The sequence below is a fragment of the Danio aesculapii genome, chromosome 23, assembly GCF_903798145.1.
Source record: "Danio aesculapii chromosome 23, fDanAes4.1, whole genome shotgun sequence".
In the NCBI taxonomy this organism is placed as follows: Eukaryota; Metazoa; Chordata; class Actinopteri; order Cypriniformes; family Danionidae; genus Danio; species Danio aesculapii.
Window position 1 is genome coordinate 31,740,008 of NC_079457.1, and position 24,854 is coordinate 31,764,861.

General features: G+C 35.5%; 1 protein-coding gene across 1 annotated transcript in view; it reads right to left on the reverse strand.

Moving 5' to 3' along the window:
- Positions 1–24,854, reverse strand: part of sulf2b (sulfatase 2b) — a 371,838-nt gene that overhangs the window by 198,754 nt on the left and 148,230 nt on the right. The window contains exon 3 of the mRNA XM_056449039.1: positions 17,721–17,768. The gene's annotated coding sequence lies outside the window, so the exon portion shown is untranslated. The remainder of the gene's footprint in view (positions 1–17,720; positions 17,769–24,854) is intronic.

A 24,854-nucleotide genomic window follows, 5' to 3' on the forward strand; every position in this document is an offset into this window, starting at 1 on the left:
TCTGTCATGCCCAACAGAGCCTTGTTTCTCTCAAGGTTTTTTCTTTCCTTCACTTAGTCAGTTGGTGAAGTTTGTTCCTTCCTAAATAAAGTTTGGATTGGGACTTGTGGAGCTACGCATCGATGGATTTGCTCTTTAGTGTTTGAACTTTCAGCAGTAAAATTTAAACCACACTGAACTGAACTAAACTGAACTTCAACTCTGAAAACTGAACTTTACAAGAACTTCTATGTAAAGTGGCTTTATTGTACACAATCTATATTGTAAAAACCCTAAATAAATAAACATGAATTGAATTGAATTGAATTAATCCGCTGACATACATGGTGAGCTATTGGACAAACTGGTAACAGCAGGAAAGCAGTCCACACGGAGGTAAGCGATCAGCTGGTAAGCATGAAAAGGAACAGTGTCATTCCACCCCGTAGCTTTCGATTTAAAGATGTAATGCAGTCATACGTAATTCTGGCTGCATAGTTCGCGATCTCCAGAAATGTATACAGGGCTACATTTTCAGAATGAGCCTATGTTGTTTCAAACGCACAGCACCATATTTGCTCAAACTTATTTCAAAACAGTCCTTGCTACATTTTAAAGCCATCAGCTGAGTTTGAAGTTCACATGCTAATTTATTTATGGACATGCTAACCTTCTGTTTCACATATTCTTCCAATTCCCACATAAGCAATTGCTAAATCTGAGCTGTCAACATCAGTAGCACACGCTAATCTGTGTGATCTCTCGTCTGAAGAGGTAAGCGTTTCCTGCAACAGGCATAGGAGATTACAGGCACTTAACTGAAGTTCTCACTACTTCATTAGCCCATAGTCGAGACCCTTTATCGCTACTTAAATCTATTAACAATTATGTTATCAGCAGGAGAGAGAATAAGAAGGGGTTTGAGGGAGATTTCTGCCTGCGAACACATATACTCATGTACACCCACATACTCACACTCTTGAAAGGGCTTATATTTAGTAGCTTGACAACAGAGCGCATATTCTGCTCATGTAGACCCTCTCTAACTTTCTCTATTTTACTCTTTCTCTTTCCATCACCCTGAGTGTGGAGTCAATATGAAGCTGTGAGAAAAGAACAGTCTAAGTAGTTTGTTAAGCAAATACTAGAAACTTAATTGGACAGGCACACACACAAGATGGGACACAAGACACACAGGGTGAATGATTGACCACCTTTTGTTACACTCTGCTAGATGTAGATGGTTTAGTGGCAACATTAAACTATACAGGGAATTGGTGTTGGCACAGGGACTACATTTCATCTGATTCTTTACAGAACGGAAGACAATTATTTGTAGCTCTACCCAGTTAAAATTGAAAGATCATTTACATTTTTATTAACGAGAATGGTGATAACTTGGCCATACAAAAATGGATACAACAGAATTCTTCATTACCAAAAGTGAAGTGACAGCCTTAGGAAATGAATGAAAACATCCACACACACAAAACTTTGAAAATAACATAATTTATGGAGACTACAGACCACAAACCAGTCTCGATTAAATAAAGTGCACAACAACAAAAAGTTAAAAACTGCTAAACTTACTACAAACAAGCAGTTATATAGTAATTAAGTAAGTAAGTAATGCATATTTATATAGTGCATTTATCATGTATGGCCACATGGGTAAGGGTTGATGGAAGGAATTTGGCCTGGAAACCGGGGTTACATCCCTACTCTTCACATGAAGTGTCATGGGATTCGTTGTCACCTTTGCTATACTGGGGCATTAGGACTCATACAGATTGAGCACCCCCTGCTGGCCTCACTAACACCACTTCCCACAGCAACCTAGTTTTCCCATGTGGTCTCCCATCTATGTAAAATCTATGGCCATATCTAAAAACGATATCTAAAGACGATTGTTGTCAAGACAGTAAGTGAATATAAATACCTGGGCACCATCCTGGATGATGAAATGAACATTGAGGTCAACACAATGTATTTGTAAAAAGGCGAATCAACGATTTTTCTATCATGAGAAAGCTGAAACGATTTAATGTGGATAGGCCTCTTCTTGGGACATTTTATTATTCTTTATTGAATCTCTTTTAACTTTTGCAGTAATATGCTGGTAATCTGAGGGTGACAAGTAAAAACTTAAAAAAAAGTTGTTCACCTATTTCAAACTATTTTGGGCACAAATCTTAACAGCATCGGGCACATGTATGAGGTGAGAGTCATACAGATTGATATGTTCATTTCAGCAGATGAGAACCACCCACTTTATTCTAAGTTTTGCCTCCAGCCATCAGGCAGAAAGTATACTTATTTCAGACGAGCTAGGTACAGTAGATATTTGCATTCATTTGTTTAATCTGCAGTTGGGTTACTTAACAAGCTTTAAGTTGTATATGCTCAAGTACATATTGGATATTCCTGATTTTGAATATTTTTGGTATTTTATTTCACTTGGGCACGGCATGGTGTCTCAGTGGTTGCCACTGTGGTCTCACAGCAAGAAGGTCACTGGTTCGAATGCCAGCTGGGTCAATTGGCATTTCTGTGATGAGCCTGTATGTCCTCGTCATGTTGGTGTGGGTTTCCTCTGGGTGCTCCGGTTTCCCCCACAAGTCCAAGGACATGCGCTATATGTGAATTGGGTAAGCTAAATTAATATTACTTTTCATGCAATGTGCAACATAGCTTTTTGTAAAAATAAAAGTGCACAACAATTTCTGTTTACCAAATGAAAGCATCAGTTCTGAGCTTTTGCTTCTGCTATCTGACCAATTAGTGCTCAGTAGACTTGCAAAAAGAAATTTAGAAGAACAAATTTTTCAGATGACTTACTTAAGACTTGATTACAATTTCGAAATAAGGAGTTGTCACAAGTATATTATGAGGAAACATCAGTGTTGTTTTATTTAATAAGCCCATTAAATCAAAGCCTCCTGAAAATTTCCAAGGCAACCACCCTGACTAATTCAGATGCTTTGCTACAGCAATCATTCTTAAGCTGAGGTCACACTGGACTTTTCTCCCCATAGACTTCCATTTATATGCGTCAGACCGGAAAAGCAAGCTCATGCGACAAGTTTGGCAGTTCGCTGCGTTGCAAAGTTCAAGCTTGGTGATCTCTGACCAGTGGTGGAAAGAGTACTAAAAATTATACCCAAGTAAAAGTGCCATTACTTGCCTATTATTTGTAGTGCAAATAGAGTAAAAGCATCTGTTGTAAATATTACTCAAAGTATGTGTAAAAAGTAGCCCTTTCAAAAGTACTCAAGAGTGGTGAGTGAGCAGTGAGTATTACACTGTAAAAAGCTCATGCATTTACATGTAATTTGTACATGTGTGTAAACAACATTCTGTAGTGCATTTAGTTATTGCCCAGCAAGCACACAACGTCATAATATGTTAATATTAGGTTAGATTTTATTTAGAGTTGTGATGTCAGGTGACCAAATTTCAATGTCTAGCCTGCATCTAAGAACAACGTTATTTTGACGTCCAATAACGACATCAAATGATGTTGATATTTGGTCTATTTTAGGTTGTTGGAAAGAGACCAAAATCGAGCCAACATCTTAAACTAACATCATATATTGATGTCAAATACTAACGTTTAATCGTCAGGTGTGGCAACCAAAATCCAACGTCTAATAGAAGTCATAGTGGTAAAGTCCAAACAACTTCAAGTGGGAACATCATTAGAGGTTGATGTTTGGTTGGTTTTAAATTGGATGTTGGACTTTTTCGTTAACCTGATATTCATTTCCAAACAAAATGCAACGTCCCCATGACGCTGACAATGTCAATCTGACGTTATGTTGATGTTCTGTGCCTGCTAGGTGTTTAAGGCCATTTCGGACATCATACAGTAAACATCCGTCATCTTCGCATCAGTGACATGCATCTAAGCAGTCTCTGGGCTAATGCATGTAAAGATTTTGGACATCTTCTTGGACACTTTTATTGCTTCTAAACAGTTTGCTGAAATTATAAAGCACCCATGTCTTGAGGTAATTCAGTATGAAGCGATTTACCTTCTATGTGCAATTTGATTGGACAGGAATCACAGGACTGATTTTTCTAATCCCCAAAGACAAGAAAAAAATAAAGTTGTGACTGCAGATTGAAGGAAAGTAGTGGAGAAAAAGTACCAATACTGCACTAAAAATATACTCAAGGGAAAGTAAAAGTACACATTTTTAAAACTACTCAGTAAATAACAATTCCTGAGAAAAACTACTCAATTACAGTAATTCAAGTATTTGTAATTAGTTACTTTATACCACTGACTCTAACCTGCAAAATTGCAACACTTGACTGCGTGAGACCAATCGAGGACAATCAAAACATGACCTCTCTGGACAGAAATTTTAAATACTGACCAATCGCTCGCTTTTTAAAATGTTTAATCATCTTGTTTAATCCTGCCCCTTTTCACAGCGCCGCACAACAGAATTTTGCATGGTCAAACTGTGACCACAGTTTTACTGATTCGCTCAAAAAGAACTGATTCAAATGGGTGATTTGACTCAATCATTTACCCTGATTATTAACTCCCTACATTTACTACAGATTGAAATCTTGTCAGAGAAATGATAACGTTATTTAACAAGACTAAAATTTTAATGATTCAGAAAAATATTCAGGAACAGCAACTCCCAGCTCACTACTCACAAATGTAGTTAAACTAATAACTGCCAAACACCGGTGACACACGAGAAGGAATAAGCCTCATGTGGCTGATCCATAATGCATTTCTGCAGGGACAGATTCATGGTAATCATCTAGAATGTCGCCACGGTGGCATTTCTGGAACGGTGTGTGGCCTTTTATTGACAAAGCTTAGTGTCTCCTACTGATAGATCATTGAGAATGAGTTAGGTGACAAAATCAATGACTCCCTCTCTCTCTCTCTTGAGATCTCTGTCTATATTTTATCAGCAAGAATGGCAGATGGATTGAAATGGTGGAATACAACAACAGGTGGAGATATAGAGGTGGAATGTAAGCCACCTTTGTAAGTTATTATATTAGTTCCATTCGTGTATCTTTTACATACAATTATTAAAAAAAATAATCTTCTCATTCTTTTGATTCATATTTTGTCAAAATATTATAATATAATAAAAATATATTATTATAAATATTATAATATAAATTCTTTTTTAATTAATTTAAATGAAAAAAACATCGGGCTTGTTTTTATTTTACCCAAATTCAGGTATAAAAAAAACAAGCTAGCATTTTTAGAATGTGTTTAAAGGAGTTTTATTATATGAAAACATAAAAAAAACTATTTTATTTTATTGCACACTAAGTCCGAAATTTTCATGTGAAATCTTCGCACATTCAGACATTTATCCACTGCCTCCAAAACATTTGTCTGTCATAAAAAATTGGATCATGTTCATTTATTTTTTTCACATCCCTGGTGTTGTTTTGAGAGGTGTTCAAGCTAAAGACAAAATTTAAATGCCGTCTATTAAAACAATTAGCCTTGAAGCACACAGAACAAACAAATTGCAGAATATAAGGACAGATAGTGGTGGATGGATGAGAACCATTGCTGAAGCCTAGAGTATGCTGGTTTCAATCCCTGGTATGCGTCGTGTGTTTCCCATCTCACTGTTTGGTGTTTATGTACCTTGTATACGTCATGTTATAAGGACCAAATGTCCTTACAACAAGTACATTTTGAACATGTATGGACATTTTTTGGACGCCATGAGAAAAAAAAAATCTCATAAACTACACAGAATGAAGTATTTTGAAACTGTAAAAATGAAGAATGTTTCCTGTGAGGGTTGGCTTTAGAGGTAGGGTTATGGTTTGGGTTGGGGGTTTGAATATAAAGTCTGAACAGTATAAAAATCATTACATTTATGGGAAGTCCACATAAAAATAGCCAAACAAGTGTGTGTTGCGTCTATACCTTTGACATACTGCAAGTGTAGCTCAGGATCAAATCAACTCAGTAGGCACAACATTTCCTTTTTATTTGTGAAGTTTTCTAAACTAATTTTGAGAGAATCACGTGCTATGATTGATCGTGGCTGGTCCTGCATCAACAATCATCAATGAATCCAAGCCTTCAATAAATAGCCCAGTTTGTCTTACCTTCCTTATCTTCATTTTTGAAGAATCCCTCATCCCTCATCTCCCCCATTCCTCCTTTACCAGGGGAAGCTCTCGAGACCTACCTGATCTTGGACCCCCTTCTATGTTATATGACCAGGCTGGAGCTCTAGGTTCAACTATCTCCAAGCTTAGAGTTCTCTCCCCGGAAAGCATGGCAAACCAGTAGATAGTATCAAGCAATAGCTTAGTGTAAAAGAGTGTGTCTTTTTCGAAGAGAAAGGAGAACACAACATCACTGTGAGAAGATTCTATTTTGTATTGTTTTGGGATTTTTTGCAATGCAGTGTGCATGTTTGCTGTATAAGACAATTTTTTGATTGTAAAGAATATATATATAAAAAAACCACAAACTAAAATTTCTGACAAAGTCCTCTACAATGGAAATGATGTCAAAGAGGTCAGTAAGCAAGCAACACCTGGGGGCTGTTTCAGTAAGGAGATTTAACCAACTCAGAGTTTAAACTTGATTTACAGAGAGATTAAAAACTCTGAGTTTTCGGTTTCAGAATAGCGGATCTGAGTTAGGTCAATTAATTTTGAGTAGACCGACTCAAGAGTTAAGCGTGCACACCGCAACTATAAAAAGGCATTATCAATGGAGCACAGATATTACGAGTGATAATGGCAACATCTTAAAAAAAATAGATCACTGTTTCTTTCTCCATCTGAACTTAATGTGTTCATGTAGAGTTATAGCAAATATGACCATATATTTTAAAAAGCAACACCACTGCATCAGGGAAACACAGACAGTTAGCGTGGGGAAACAGCTGCTCAAGTTATGCGTAATTTTACATTTGAAGTATTTAAATATTTAAGTATAATAAAATAGGTAATGTTATGTGTGATGTTTATCAATTTTTTACACACATTCCCATATTTATACACATTTTAATAGATTTAAAAGTGCACTTGTGTGTGTCTGCCTTTTTTGTCGATCAAGTGATTGAAGTTGATATGACATTTAGAAGGCAAGCAGAACAATATAAAAAATAATAATCCCATTAATCTAGTTACAGTGCATGTCAAAGGTCAGGGAATTTAAGCTAATTATTTATTAAAAAAGGACAAGCCATTCTCGTACATGACTTTGTTCTTTGTGTGACTGAAATGTAGGCAATAGCTATGTTTCCATCCAATTATATTAATTAAATTCATGTTTAAAACTGGAATATCGCATAAAAGATGTGTGAATAATGTGTTTCCATCCAATGAGTCAAAGATAACAAAATCATCACTTCCTGATTAAACGGGCAAAACAGAATTTACGGCGGTAGAAGAAGCTGCGTCAATCTTTTCTTCATTTAATAAATGTACTTGCGCTGCACCTCAGAAGACAATGCTGACACACAATGAACACATGGTGGCATTTGAAGCCATGAGACATGGAAAACAGATGCTCTTGACACGCTACAGACACTCTAGAGGTCATAATATAATTACACTAATACTGAAAAGGTTAAGGCGTTTTAGAATGAATGACCAAAACAACATTTAAGATGTGTTACAGTGTGCTCAGCCTGCTGGTTTGTCCATTCACACATATTTTAATCATCATATGATCTTTTATAACAAACCTTTTTTTTAATGCACATACTGTAATTTCTTCAGTAAAAGTGTTTCCATCGCAGTTTAGGCGCATCTTTTCTATCGAGTAAAAGTTTATCCTAATCAGTCATGCGCGTGTTTTCACGCATATTTTTTAAAAGTAATGTGCATCATGACGTTTCCATCAATCGTTTTTATGCGCATCTCCAAAATGAGCATTACAATATGTGGGTGGAAATGTAAGGCTGAGTTTAGAGAATAAAACCTGCTCCTGACCAGGTTAAATTCACAGAGTAAGTTACCACAGTAACTGGCTCTGAGTTAAAGTTACCTCTCTTTCAGAAACAGGCTTGACTTACCCTGCTTTCTCGAGTTTAATAAACCTGCCATTTTAAAACGGAAAACCCAGAGTTTCTCTCATTTCAGGGTTAAAATACTGAATACTGAAACGGGCCCCTGGATATGTAGTTTTTTTTGTTTTTTCTTTATAAAAATAAAACTTTTTCCATGTCACTGTGGTTTTGAAAGAAGGTCAATTCTCTTACAGATGTAAACACCACTTTGATATATTACCGAATGTTAGATATAATAATAATACAATGACAGGAATAGCAAGAGCCCTGTTTTAAATCTGTGTGCGACACAATCCAAGTCCTTCCTGTCATTCTAGTGATTTCCTACCACTTCCCCTGTTTTCCTCTTTCTTCCACTTTAGGTTTCTTTACCCCACTGCCTTTTATGAGTACAAACACTAACAATAACCTAGACATGCTCAAAATTCATAACAATAACAAACCCATTAACCTTTCATCATGAAATGCATTTCAGATTGCAAAGCAATGTGAGGTAGGCGATTGAAGAATAAATGATTTCTCTAAAACCAGACCAGCGCAACTCTCAACTCAACTCCAAAAGCACTATGTGCACTGAATTAATTCGCAGACATCTGTTTGTTCTTCTTTTGCCTTTCGGATTTTCATAACCTGTGTTTCAGAACAGCCCATGGGGCATCCAGGCGACCTTCTGCTGGCTTTCATGAACTATAAAAGAGATTATGAAATTTATATAACGGTCACAGAGATCCCGTGAGGATTATCATATCTGAGAAGTGCAGAGTGTGCAGTGTTAAACCACAAAAAACTTGGATTGTTCTGATTAATCACACTCAATTATTTGCAGAGGCTGTATTGTTTTAATAAAGAATCAAGATTAATAGAAAATCTATTGTTATTATAATATATATATATATATATATATATATATATATATATATATATATATATATATATATATATATATATATATATATATATATATATATATATATATATGTTAATAATAGCATATATAATATGGCTGTTTATGAGCAAACAGATAACGAAATTTCTTATTTTTTAGGCTAAACACTCCCTCTTTTTCTTGTTTTATTCGTCTCTGCTACAGATTGTTATAAACTTGAATTATTCTGATTATTCACACTCAATTCTTCGCAGGGGCTGTATTGTTTTAATAAAGAATCAATATTAATAGACAATCCAGTTTTTAATATGTGAGCAAATGGATAAAGAAATGTTTTCTTTTTTGTTCTAAACATTCCATCGTTTTCTTTTTTCAACCCTCCATGCCTAAAATTGAGATAAACTTGCATTATTCTAATTATTCACACTCAATTATTTGCAGGCGCTGTATTGTTTTAATATAGAATCAAGATTAATAGAAAATACAGTGTATAATTAGGCTATTTATAAGCAAATGTATATATATGTTTATAACGAAATGTCTAATTTTTTAGGCTAAACACTCCCTCTTTTTATTTTTTCAACCCTCTATGGTTCAGATTGAGATGAACTTGGATTATTTTGATTATTCACACTCAATTATTTGCAGGGGCTGTTTAATAAAGAAGTTTATAAGCAAACAAATAAGAAATGACTTCTTTTTTGCCTAAACACTCCCTCTTTTTCTTTTTCAACCCTCTATGCTTTCGATAGAGATAAAATGGATTATTCTGATTATTCACACTCAATTATTTGCAGGGGCTGTATTTTATTTTTATTAAAGAATCAAGATTAATAGTCAATCCGGTGATTAATATGGCTGTTTATTGGCAAACGCATAAAGAAATGTCTTCTTTTTTGTCTAAACACTTCCTTTTTTTCTTTTTTCAACCCTCTATGCTTCCGATTGAGATAAAGAGATGATAATTATACCAAGATCTGAATGAACAGATGGTTTGCCATTTGGGAAAACAGACATTTTGAACGGCTTCCCTCAAACCAATCTGATTGGACACAAAACACAGTCAAAAAAAAAGAATAAATCCCTCATATTTTCTGCAAAGGAGGAGAAACAATGAGCAGAGGTTATCTCATTTCAACTAATGGCTGAATAATGGCTTTGAATTAATACTAGAGGCGAAGATTTGTTCGGTCATCCGTTCACCAAACGCCAGCATCTTAAAAGAGGGGAATTAAAACAAATAGCCTGCGTTTCCCCGTCCATTTATACTGCTTGTTGTACAATTGAACCGCGACTGTGCCTCATACATGTAATTATGGTAATTAGGGTTTAGGCAACCATGTACACAAGCCCACATCTGTGTTGATCTTTGGGGGAAGATGTCAAGCTATATTAGCTGTGCTGAAATTACACACTGCGTAAGGGTCACTGTGTAGTTCAGATAAGCAGACTTGCATTGTAATTTCAAACTGACAGCGTCTTGATGCAGAAAATAAAGTAATTTCTGGGTTGCTGCACTAAGCGCTTTAATTAATAACGGGCAAAGAATAAAAATGGCCATTGAGGAACTATAGTGAACTGTATTATGCGTTTACACTGTGATTTATATATAGTGATGAGATGTGCAACCAAAGTGCTTCTACAACAACCAACACAATGCTTATACAATGTGTTTTAAAATAAAGATTGTCCTTCTCACTTTTATATTCACACTCTGAGAGCAACTTAACTTTTCTCAGAGTTGTTTGACTCAGATGTGTTTCTATATGTGTGAAGCAAAGTGAGTGAGTTGTATATATATATATATATATATATATATATATATATATATATATATATATATATATATATATATACAGTAACAGCTTAATCACTTTTTTGTCCAATTTCTAGACATCTCAGACATTACTTGTTTTTTTTTTTGTGTGTTGGTATTGGTATTCACAACCATTAATGATAAATCTGAATGATATACAGATGCTATGAAAGTTTACATCCTTTATATATTAATGTTAATCAGAGAAACGGACTTATGTTTACCTCCTTTAAAGTTTAGCGCTTAATGTTAGGCTTCTGGACACATTTATGCAAAAACCTATGTTATCTCTCACTCTATTCACCATATATAGACCCCCAGGACCCTATGTCAATTTTCTAAAAGAGTTTTCTGATTTTATCTCCGACTTACTAGTTAAAACTGATAAAATACTAATTGTAGGAGACTTTAACATCTACATAGATGACGCTAACGACACATTAGGGCTCGCGTTTGTGGATTTACCACATTCACTAGGGATAAAGCAAAACGTTATTGGTCCAACCCATCGCTTAAAGCCTACACTAGATCTAATTCTGTCTTATGGAATTGTGGTCATTGATGTAGACATTATACCACAAAGTGATGATATTACAGACCACTACCTCTTACTATATAAGCTGTGTTTACCTGAAATTAGCAGATCCGCTCCAATATATCGCCCTAGTAGAACTATTGTTCCATCCACCAAAGATGAATTTATAAATAACTTACCTGATCTTTTCCTATTTCGAAATGCACCCGCCAACGCAAATGACCTTAATGTAGTAACCAGCAGTATGGATGCCATCTTTACTTGCACTCTGTGGCACCCATCAAACTAAAAAAGGCTAGAGAGAATAAAACTACACCATGGTATAATAGTCATACCCGCGCTCTCAAAACAGCAACCCGTGCCCTGAAACGTAAATGGAAAAAAACTAATTTAGAAGTTTTTAGAATTGAGTACAAAGACAGTATGTCCAGCTACAGGAGGGCTCTAAAATCTGCCAGGGCTAAGCAACTCCGCAAACTGATAGAAAATAATCATAACAATCCTAGATTCTTATTTAACACCATTGCTAAATTAAAAAATAATCGGTCATTTTTGGGACAAAATGTTCCACCACAAATTAGTAGTGATGACTTCATGAATTTTTTCAGCAATAAAATAGAAGGCTTTAGACAGAAAATAGGAGATATTAAACTTTCTACACCACCTTATACTTCAGATCCAGTAAACATTCCACTGAATCTAAATAACGTACAGTGCTTCAAAATCATAGAACAGGAAGAGCTAGATAAAATTATAAATAGTTCTAAACCAGCTACGTTGTATGTTGGACCCAATTCCAACAAAGTTACTGAAAGAATTGCTACCTGTTATAGGAGAACCTCTTCGTAATGTTATCAACTCTTCTTTATCTTTAGGCCATGTTCCAAATCCTTACAAGCTAGCTGTTATTAAGCCTATTATAAGGAAACCACAACTGGATCCCAGCAACTTAGCTAATTATAGGCCAATTTCAAATCTTCCATTTATGTCTAAAATACTAGAAAAAGTTGTTTCTGCTCAATTATGCTCCTTTCTGCAGACGAACAATGTTTTTGAAGTGTTTTAGTCAGGTTTCAGAGCTCATCACAGTACAGAAACTGCATTAGTGAAAATAACCAACGATTTACTCTTAGCTGCTGACCAAGGGTGCATCTCGCTATTAGTTCTACTCGATCTTAGTGCGGCATTTGACACCATTGACCACAGTATCCTCATAAATCGCTTAAAGTCTACAGGTGTCCAGGGACAGGCTCTACAATGGTTTAAGTTATACTTAGCTGACCGTTACCAGTTTGTGAATATTAATGGACAGCCTTCACAAGTCAGCCCAGTAAAGTACGGGGTGCCTCAAGGATCAGTTTTAGGCCCTTTGCCTAAAACTTACAATATACATGCTACCCCTGGGAAACATTATTAGAAGACATGGGATCAGCTTTCACTGCTATGCAGATGATACTCAATTATATATTTCAACTAAACCTGACGAGATGTCTAAACTGTCCAAGCTAACTGAGTGTATTAAAGATGTTAAAGACTGGATGACCAACAATTATCTTCTCTTAAACTCAGACAAAACAGAATCATTACTTATTGGGCCTAAATCCTATACACAGTAGATCTCACAACTCAACCTACAATTACAGGGATGCAAAGTTAGCGTTAACTCTACTATAAAAGATCTGGGTGTCATATTAGACAGCAATTTAACTTTTAAAAATCATATATCCCATGTCACAAAAACTGCTTTCTTTCATCTGAGAAATATTGCTAAGTTACGAAGTATGCTATCCATCTCAGATGCAGAAAAGCTAGTTCATGCTTTTATGACTTCTAGGCTGGACTACTGTAATGCACTGTTTGCTGGCTGCCCAGCATCCTCTATTAACAAACTTCAATTAGTACAAAATGCAGCTGCCAGAGTTCTTACCAGGTCTAGAAAATTTGATCACATCACCCCAATTTTATCCTCCTTACACTGGCTGCCTGTTAAGTTTCGTATTGAATTTAAAATATTGCTTCTTACCTACAAAGCTTTAAATACTCTAGCTCCTGTTTATCTAACCAACCTTCTGTCTCGCTACAATCCAATTCGCTCTTTAAGATCTTAAAACTCAGGGCTTCTGGTAGTACCTAGAAGAGCAAAGTCGAGTAAAGGAGGTCGAGCCTTCTCATTTATAGCTCCTAAACTCTGGAATAGCCTTCCTGATAGCGTTCGAGGCTCAGACACACTCTCCCAATTCAAAACTAGATTAAAGACCTATCTGTTTAGTAAAGCATACACTCAGTGCCCCATTTAGCGGGCTTCCACACAGGTTTCTGCACCTTGTTTATATACACTATGAACAGCAACTACGCTAATTATTCTCTTATTCTCCATTTCCACCTGGGGATACTCTTCCCGAGGCCCTCAGACTATGCAGAGTCACTGATTCGATCCAAGACCAACAACGAGATGATCCCAAGGTTTCCATATCCTGGACTAGGCCATATAATGAGAAGCTACTGTGGTGGTCATGGAGGAGTTGCCACTGGCTTGCATGGTTCGGGATCTGTAGAGCTGCGCATCGTTGGATTTGCTCTTTAGTGTTTGGACTCTAAGTAGTGATTTTTAAACCACACTGAACTGAGCTAAACTGAACTGAACTGAACTTAAACACTAAAAAAACTGAACTACACTGTTCCAATTTACTATGACCTTTTATGTGAAGCTGCTTTGACACAATCAGGAGCTCTGGACTATGAAGTTAAGAAAGACGGAAGGGGAAGATGAGAAAGGACCAGGCTTGCACATTTTATGTTTTACTTTTGCTTTCAGTTTGACTGCAGTCTCCGTGAGGAGCTGAATGGCTGAAACACTACTGCACTTTACTTTACTTTTGAAAATATGTTAGGGCGGGGCATTCTCATTCTTGAGGCAACCTGATTAGACAAAAGTATGGATAGTGCAAGATGAGTCATTAGTATTTCTCCTCCATTTTCCCAGAGCAGAAAAAAGATTTGTAAACTGTAAATAAATGGATTGAACATAAAAGAATTAAGTTGTCCCCCCAAATAACTAAAGATTTGTGTTGTTTCAGCTCAGCTCAGTGACCTCAAACGTAATTTTCAGTGCATATACTGTATGCTGAGGGGTATCAACTTATAGGAGATTGATAGATTAGCTTACAGATATGTGTCTCAAATGTACAGTCACAAAATTAATGTTAAAATGCATTTGTGAGATAAAGTGAATCAGTGGTAAAGTGTTTAAAAAACAAACATACCATGACATTTTTCAAGAATAATTAAATGATATTTTGCTGAGTGATTATGACCTGTTTTATGCCTGTCATGGTGGTGGAAAATATCTGTCTTAATAATTCACTAATAATCATTTATTCAAACAATTAATTTGGAAATTAAGCAAGGGATTTATGAATGGATCTCTGAACCGTTGCCTCAAATGATTCATTCAAAAACAGATTTATTCAGGAACAAAAGTATTTGTCTGAGAGATACAATTGTTTGGCTCCAGCTTTGCTTTGAACTGTTTTCTGTTGCGGTTGTGGGTTGTGCACACTTCCTGGTGTGTGTTTGTGTTATTGTCATGTGGTTTTGTTTTGTTTGAGTCATGTGCGTTGTAGTGGTGTGGTGGTGTTTGGTCACATGTTTGAAGCACATTTATACTACCGCATGCTGTTTGTGTTGCTGTGCAATAACACTTCTGAAACGGTAGCTGGCAGTGAGGTTTTTATGTTTCTCTGTGTCAAGTTTCTTTTGTGTTTTGTTTTTTATGAATGCTTCCTTAATGTACAAGTAGCTGAAACTCACTCAATCTGAGTTGGGAACCGGCAGACATGCAACAACTTTAATCATAAGCTAAACACAAAACAAAAGTTTTCAATTGGAGCTCTTTCACGGGACTCCACACTTGTAAACGATCGCCCAAACTGGTTTATGTGGCTCTCGGGCTTGCACTATGCGTCATTATGACGTGTAGTTACGTTTTTTGAGAGGTAATTAATTATCATGCCTATATCTGAGCGCTGGGTGTTTGTATCATCGTCTGATCGTTGTCATTGTTACTCTGGACCCTATCATACACCCAGCGCAATAAGGCGCGAGACATGTTTGCAATGACGTGTTGCTATTTTCAGACCAACTCAAGCTTAATTTTCCCGTTTGCTGCCACGTTGTTTAAATAACAAATCTATTTGTGCCACTTTGTGGACTCATGGGTGTTCCAGTCTAGAAAAGAGGTGTGTTAAGGTGCATTGTTGGCGGGTTGCTATGTTGAGGAACTAAATTAGACTGTAATAGACCAGCTGAAAGCAGGTCTAAAGTCCAGTGCAGAGCACGTTAGTTGTGTGCCTTAAACGCGTACACATTGCATAAAACATAAAGCATTACGCAAATTTATTAACATTTAAAAAAAAAAAAGGATTAAAATATTACAAAAATTCTTATTTTCTATATAAATATAGAAAGGGGGCTTTTTCAGTTTATTAATGACAATTTGCTTTTGTATAATGTTATTATTATTATTATTAGCAGTACTATTTATTATATGCATATTTGTTTTATAAAAACAAGCTGAGATTTGTCCACCTGTCAGGTTTTGGACCATATGGGGCATAGAATGTGTGTTTGGATAGAACTGGATAGTTGGATAGGGTTTTTAAACACACTTCATTATAGTTGTTCATTTATTCGTTTGCTGGAAATTAAAACTGAATTTAGAAATAGTTTTGAAACAAATCTTTGCGCTTAACAAGCTAAGTTAATTATGTAGGCTGATGGATGTCTGAGCATGCAACACTGTTTCCTTATCCATGAAAGAGAGAAAGAGAAAGTAAAGGTTGATTGGAGGAGGCTCATTCTTTATCCTCACGCTGCAGATGCTCTGTTTAACTGTTTTCTTGTTAGTAAAGCGATCAGTTTTTGCACTTACAAAGTCCACCATGTAAACAGAAAATCTGCCATGGCGCGACGCAACTGACTCTTAAAGGGAATGGAAGAAAAGACTCTGATTGGTTTATTCTCAAAACACACCCACAACTCATTAAGAGAATAAGCACGACCCTGTTAGACCATGCGCCGCAGAGCAGAATGTACAGTATTTTTCCATCTCTAAAATAGCAAAAGTGGATTTGAACATGCACTTAATGCTTTTGCGCCTTGCGCTTTAGACTTTGCACCTAGATCGTTAAAATAGAGATCTCTGTTTCTCGTCAGGACACTCTGTGTTTCTTGAGACCCCTAGCTGTTTTGGAGAGCTACTTAAATCTGAGCTCTTCTACACGTTTAGTTACTTTTTTTCTGTTTTTGAACTGTTTACATTTACTACCTGTCATTAAAGACCGTGCATCTAGGATCCTTCCTTGTTGTTACTTATTATTTCGGAAATGGTGTTCGAAAAAACAGAAAATTTCATAGATTGTAAATATCAGACACTCCTTATTTGTGGAATCAGGTAGAATAATCTATTCCACATATTGAATGGCATCTCAATGTCATTTTCAAGATTCATGCTTAATGACCCGACCCAAATATTATAGATAATTAAATTTTTACCTGATATTTTTTTTAAATCACCATTTAATAGTTAATCATTATACAATAAATCCAACATTTTCTTCTCATACTTGCTAAATGCTTCTCAAAAAATAAAGCAAATAGGTTAAAAAAATAAACACTGAGACCATCACATTACACAAGCAGGAAGCATCTGATTGCATTTATTTGATTGGCTTCATTTACTGACTTAATTAATCCACAGCATAATATACTTTGCATTTAATCCACCTCCCATCATGTCTGGCAGACAGCATTAAGTATAAAAGAAGAAGGGAAAAAACACCCGATGGACGATGGAAAGGAAGAATGTAAAATCTCCCAACGAACAGCAGTGAATGTGTGATCAAACACTGAAGCACTCAAGTACACACAAAAACACACCTATTCACTTTTAACCAATATATCGGCACAATAATGGCGGTGTGGATTCCGCATTAGACTCAAAGCTTTTATTTCTGTCACTAAGAAGCAGAGGACAGAGTTTTTGCGAAGAGACGTTTTTCATGTTTATGAGAAAGTTGTTTACACACTCGTCAGATTGTGTCTTGAAGGCTTTGAAGCTTGTCTCCTGATAGCCATTAGCACCGGCCATTTCATTTCCTTCTCAACCACGGCCATCTCTACGGCTTTAGTATCCAAGCAACAGTCTGAAGACACAACAAGGGTCATCGACGAGCTACAAAAGCAGACCTCAGATGCCCCCACAGCTGCCTTACAAGTCATTAGAGAGGCTGTACTAGACAGGAGAGCACCGGTGGGCTAAGAAATGAGAGTGTGAGAGTGCCTTTTTGAAGATTTCTGTTTCGAAACTGGCATGTGGTTTGACGGACAATGTTTAGGAGGATGAAAGAGACTGTGCAGAGATGGAGAGACCACTGCTCACTGGAGAAGAACGATTGATTGCTTTACCTGACAAAGGCGAGATGATTTCTTCTCCACTTCTCCAAAAGTGATGCACTGAGGAGAAAAGAAACACAAAATTTAAAGTCAGCTTTAATCTTAATGTGGCAATAATAAATACAATACTAAATTATCCTACTGAATAGATCAAATGTTTTGGATTTTTTTTAAATACCATTTACTACAATGAAAATTAAATTTTCAATATGTATAGATCGAAAATTGCAACAGTTTTGGTCGCATATGCACCCAAAATTTTATCTATGCGACCTTAAAATATATTAAGAAGCATTTGTGCGAACATAAAACTGTTGCGGTGCGACTAGTTTTCACTGCAAAATGTTCACAGCATGTATGGATTTAAGAGACATTCACGCAGTGCTCAGGAATGGTTTAAAACAGTTGTTAACTTGCTGCAGTAAACAAGCCCACAATGCTTGCCCCACCTTTGCGCTTTTCTGATTTACCCACTACTCTAGAACTGAGTGCGATTGGTTAATATCAGCTGTCAATCACTGTCAATGCCTTCTGCCTTCAGATGACAGGGAGCGACAGCCGCAAAAATGTAAAGCACTGAAGATGAGAGAATGAAAACAAAATTGACAGATTTTGTTTTATAAACCAGCTTAAGATGTAGAAACTACCTAAAACACACTGACAAATAATGGCACATCTGATTTGTGATCATGTGGCGAATATTAATCCACCATTTACACTTTTCGAAAAGTGGATAAAAGACTTTGAGCTAAAGTCCGCTATGAAAATGACTAAAGCATTCACCTTTAAAATTTGTGGGACAGAGTTTGCAGGTAACAGTGTTTGCCATTGAATTTACACAATTTAAACGTGAGAGGTTTTGTTTAATCCTTAATTTAATTGTCAGGATCCTGTCACACCATCTCAAAAGGGCTTGGATTCACATAGATTAAACTAATATTGCATCAGTATCCGCTTGTTAAGTGTGAGGTCATGTGAAGCGGCTTCCAGGTCCAGGTGCCATATCAAACTGTATGGGGAGACTCATCAAATGCTGATAATAAACGTTTACAAAGCGATGTAATACTTTCGAAAATCTTGATCGCAATGTATATATCCATGCCTAATTTCCGATGGCCAGAAAGTGATAAATTTTTTATGAACTGTTAAATTTTGTATTTGTGATGCAGCAAGTCTAGACACCCAATATCTACACTATGCTTTTATATAAAATTCACTTTAAAGTGTGATAAAGAAAACCATTAATGAAGATTTTCTTAATTAAAATGAGTAGCGGTTTGGACCCGGAAGTATTCCATACGTCACCGATACATCACGACTTAACATGCCGACATGAATATCGGACACCACCCATGAGAACACATAACAGTTCTTATCGTTAACTAAGTTTCCTTCATGTCAAACAGTGCATGAAGGGCCGGTGAGCACATGCATACTTTTTGTTGTTGTTGTTTGTTTGTTTTTATTTGTGTTGATTTCAAATGCAATAAATCTGTTCAAGGGCGTAGGTTTGCACTAGACATTGGTGGGGACGGGTAAGTGAAACTCACCCCATATGTGTAATTAATAGCTATATATATATAATTAATAGCATATATATATATATATATATATATATATATATATATATATATATATATATATATATATATATATATATATATATATATATATGCTATTAGTTATATAACTGCTATTAGCTATTAAAATATATTATTAATTAATCCTCTCCTCACAAAATTTATTAAGTTACATAAACAGTCAGGCCCATAGCCAAGCCTGGTTTGAAAGACCAAAAGTTGGATTACTCATATTTGTAATTTTTTTTTTATTATTCAAATGGCCAAACTCTGACTGAGGAAAGTTAAATGTGCTGGCCAGTTTTTTATTTACCTATAGACATAAGTTTTTCATTTAAAACAAGTTTTAACAGATTTCTAAAAAAATTAAAATGTAATGATAGATGATAATACATTTATATTTTAAAAATAAGTATCTCTTCAATATTTCTTTATTCAAAATTTTCATTAGTTATAAAACTGTAATATAAAACTTACAGTTTAAATGCACATTTGTAAAGAAACAAATTTAACTTAAAATAGTTTGCAAAGCAATTTGATAAAATGGTAGGAAATATTTTTTGGTACATCAAAAAGTGTGGTAATGATAACCAACCGACAAGCTAATCCAGCAAAAATTTGTTATTAATATCTCACTAAAATTTCATATTTATACCTCATTATTAAATAGAAAATCAGGCAAATAACTGCAAAAAGAATAAGTTTTTCAGAAAAAAGGGGGGGGGGGTGGGGGTGGGGGGTGGGGGGGGGGGGGTTGAACCTCACTGTAAAAAAAGTTGACTCAACTCAAAATTGTAAGACAACTTGTTGCAGAGCTTTTTTAAGGTGACTCAACTTTTAACCCAAGTACTGCGCTTGATACAATTTACTGCACTTACTGCATGAGTCAACTTAAAAAAGCTCCGAAGCAAGTTGCCTTACAATTTTAAGTTGTCAACTTTTTTTTTTGTTCCATTATTTTTAAAAAAGTACATTAAATGACACCTATGATGAAAATCAACTTTTGTAAGCTGTTTGGACAGAAGTGTTTGTAGATATAGTGTGTCCACTGTCATTATGGAGTGATAAAAATTCAACCAGTCTCTATTTTTAAATTCCCTGACGTTAAAATAGGATCCAAATCCCAGTGATTTTGAGGCCCACCGCAACGTGATGTAGGAGTGTGTTTTTTCCACCTCTGAATTGATTGACAGGCGCCATGTTTCTATAATAACCTGTATACACGTCCACAGAATTGTTTTGCAAATAAACTAGCATTAAAACATATGTTACAACGCTCTGTGATTTTCATAAGTTTAAAACATTTTTAAAACAGCTGTAAAGTCAGTAAAATTGCTACATAATTCCGCTATAATCACCACGGTCTCATGGAATCAGTAAATGCACATCTGTGTGTGTAATGCAAACAGCAATCGTGTGAGACACATCATTTCAGAAAGGCTTGAATAAACTCCACCACAAATACATCAAATAAACTTACTTGGTATTTTTGACTAATGAGCTGTATTTCAGCTTCATCTAAGCCTGTCTCTGTCACTGTGTTGTTTATCTGACATAACACATGATCAGAAGCTGACACGGACATGGGAACGGTGAGCGAGGAGCAGCAGCTCATTTTGATTTACAAAAACATCTACACTGTACTCAGACACCAAAATGGGTAGATGGAGGCTATAATAAATTATCAGATGGGTATTTTGAGCTGAAACTTTACAGACACTTATGGAGACACCAAAGGCTTATCTTAACTCTTGTAAAAGGGGTAAAATAGGTGGCCTTTAACTTAATGAATTAATACACTAGATCAGAAACCAACACTTCTAGCAGTCATTGCCATTAACTTTTTATTTACAAAACAGTTGTTTATAGTCAATCTCATGTTTGTATTTGTGATGTTCAGGAGAAAATTCCCTAATTTGAAACTGAACTTGTTTTTTTTTATTCTTAACTATAGCATCGAACACAAATATGATGGCTCTACAGAGTGAGTTGCATTAAATAATGTAAGATCTGCAAGATATGCACGCTGTACAAAATTTAAAGCAGCTTCAGCAAATTATCATTCAGTAAACTTGCTCCACTGATTTAGATTTTATGAATTTCTCTTTTCAAAATACACTGTAACAACGTTGGGTTCCATGCAATCGATTTGTTTTGGGACAATATAAAGGAATTAAGTTACATTTGTAATAAATTAATAATAATTAGATTAAACATAAAGGAATTAGGTTGTCCTCAAGAATTGTGTTGATTCACTTCATTTTAAAAAAGTATTTTGAACAAGCAGCAAACGTCATTTTTTGAGTGTATAAGTTGAATCCCAAGCAAGAAAATTAGTTCAATTTAGATATTTTTGCTCATCCAACATTTAACTTATTTTCACTTTTGCGGTGTAAGATATGAGAGATCCAGCTTTGAAACTTAATCCACATCTGAACATCCCAGTATAGGCATTATATGCTGTTCTTACAGCTCAGACAGTACAGAATGGTGCAAACACCACTGATCAACACTACTCTCACAGAGCAAACACTTCTGTCAGATCATCGCTGAGCTTTCTGAGACGCCTGATCTCATTCAGAGCACAACGTGAGGAAAAAATACAGCCCGGCTGATGTGACAGTCAGAAAACTAACTAAAGCTTAGGGAATTATAGAAAGGCTTTCTCTATCCAACCCAAATTTCTATTCATCTTTTCCCTATGTTTTATGATGCTGAATTTTTGGAGTAACTTTAATAACTAAGCTGCAAATCAGTGAAGTGTTTTAAAATGGTATTTTTTTCCTCAGAGTTCATTTATCTGATATTAAAAGGCAACTTATTATAATTAACAAATTACTTTTAGTAGAGTATGAATAACCCAGAAACTTACTCTACTACTCTACTGGAAAAAAATATCTAGAGGAACAAACCATAGTAAATTCAAAAGCGGCCACATGTATGTTTGTGATACTAAAGGCGCAGTATGTTATTTTCACCATAAGAGGTGAATATTCAGAACAAACAATGAAGTTGTTTGATGAAGCTGTGACTGAGTGTGGAATCATGGGAGTTGCGGTCTTCATTACATTCTATGAGACTCCTGCTGAAAACATTTTCATTGATAAGTTATTCAAAAGTTTTATATTGTTAGTATGAAGTCAGAAAACTCACCATACTACCTTGGTGTGGACTGCTCTGTGGTTTTTATGTTGCTAGGCAACCACCATATTAACAGTATTTGTGCCACTGCCACAGTTAAAAATGTGGTGCACAAAAACAGTGCATAAAACACTAGCTGCCAATAGATAACAATTTTGATGAGGCACCTCTCACCACAAAAAAACACAATTCGTTGTGAACGGGCCATAAATGTGTTTGCACACTGAAGTCTGATGCGTTTTTATTAATCCATCACAAAACAATTCAGTGTCAATTAAAGCACTGATGTTTTTATTCTCACTGATTCACTTTCCTTTGCTTAGTCACTGATTTATCGACGGTCGCCATTGCGGAATGAACCAACAATTACTATGACATATGCTTTTATGAGCCGGATGTCCTTCCAGTTGCAACCCAGCACTGAGAGTACACTATTTCGTAGTATTCCTATTCACACACACATTCATACATTATGGCCAATTTAGTTTATGTAATTCGCCAATACTGAATGTCTTGCAAATTCCACAAAGAACGGCCACCTGGCCCAGCCGGGGTTTGAACCTGTGACCTTCTTTTTGCTGTGCAAAGATTTCAGACAGAAATTACAGACTCAGTATGCAGCGAACCGAAGAGGGACTGAAGCAAAACAAGAAAACTGAGAGATGGACATGGAGCGATACAAAAGCAGCAGAGCTTTTATTATGCCACAGTCCATCGCTCACGGTTCTTTAGCTCATGATTACATGGAGAAGAAGCAGCGCTGTTTTATTATACTGAATACATTTTAGGTTTCTGTTACAATGCTAGTCTAATAAAAGGAACAGCAGCATTTTTGGTGTGTATCTGTTTTCTAATAAACAAACCAGAAATAAAGGGATGTGTGACGTCTACAGCGTGGCTTCACAGGACTTTATAAGTATCACTAGTTAAAACTGTTTATTTCTCTGGTTTTGTTCTTTGAAGTATTTGGAAGTCTATATAACAAAATATATAGCAAAATATATAACACTGTTCTATAGTGTTTTTTTTTTGTTTTTTATATTTTCATGAAACATTGCATTTTGTGTCTTTACCCTTGTGTAGTGTTCAAACTGATTACCCTTTTGTTATGTTTGTGGCTACTGTGTTTTTTGTCCCATTGACTTCCATTATAATGATATTTTTCAATTGCAAAGCCATGAAAGCATATCATCATGCATTCTATGATTGTTTGTGGTTTTCCCTGTTGGGAAGGAGTAAAATGTGTAACTTTCATTGTTTGTACAGTTTCGTAGGGCTGTGCAATTGATCAAAATCGAATCGCAATTTGAAATGTTGTGATTAGATAAATCACTAGAGTCTGCGAAATGCTATATATATATATATATATATATATATATATATATATATATATATATATATATATATATATATATATATATATATATATGTGTGTGTGTGTGTGTGTGTGTGTGTGTGTGTGTATTATTTAAGACTTTATTTTGCTAATGGGTAACTATCATATTCATTGTTGTAATGAAAAGAATGCAGACCTTCTTTTAGGTGTTTTCTTTCTGAGGTAGGAAAAGTGGTTCAAAACATCAAATACAACCGAAATAAAATAACTGAAGCTCTCTGTACTTCATTTTCAGAATATTGATTATAAAAAAAAATTCTTCCTTTGATATAGGCCTTTTGTACTGCTCCTTGCTGCAGTTGTAACAATTTTGATTTATTTTATTTATTTTAATGGTAAACATGGCTTGCGATGTTGATTGTTTTGCAACAAAAAAAGTACTATTTAATTTCCCCCGCCCAGAGCAAATGCATGACTGCTGTCTGTGTGTGATATACTTACTAGCCAATTGAGTGAGCACAATTTCGTTCTGCCCAATCAGAACTTTTCAATCTGGCCTCTTATCAGCCATGTTAGATTGCTGAGTTTTCGGCATTTTTATAATTATAATTTTTTTGCTCATATAATAAGCTACATTTTCTCCCTAATTTAAGTTGAATTTGTTTACAGAAAGATAAGGCAATTTTATGTTTGCTTACTGGTTGCTCTAGAGAAAAATCTTTTCACTTTCTTTTTTTAACTAAAACTCATTGCATTTTAGTTGTAATAAGCTACGATACAAATTATTGAGCTGAAGCTTGACTACAAAATTAAATCGCAAATCAAATCACATTCGCAATATCTGTCAAAAAAAGCAATTAAATATTTTCCCCAAATCGCACAGCCCTACTGCTTAGTAGGGTTAAGTTGACAGACGATGCCATCGTCCATTGCTAATGGCTGATAGACATCTGCCCCGCCCCTGTCGCAGCAGCAACCTGCTCACAAAAAATGCACACTCATGCCCCGTTTACATTCACACGTCTTAGTTTTAAAATGGCATTTTAGAATGAAAACGATTCACGTCTACACTGGCGTTTCATCTAGCAT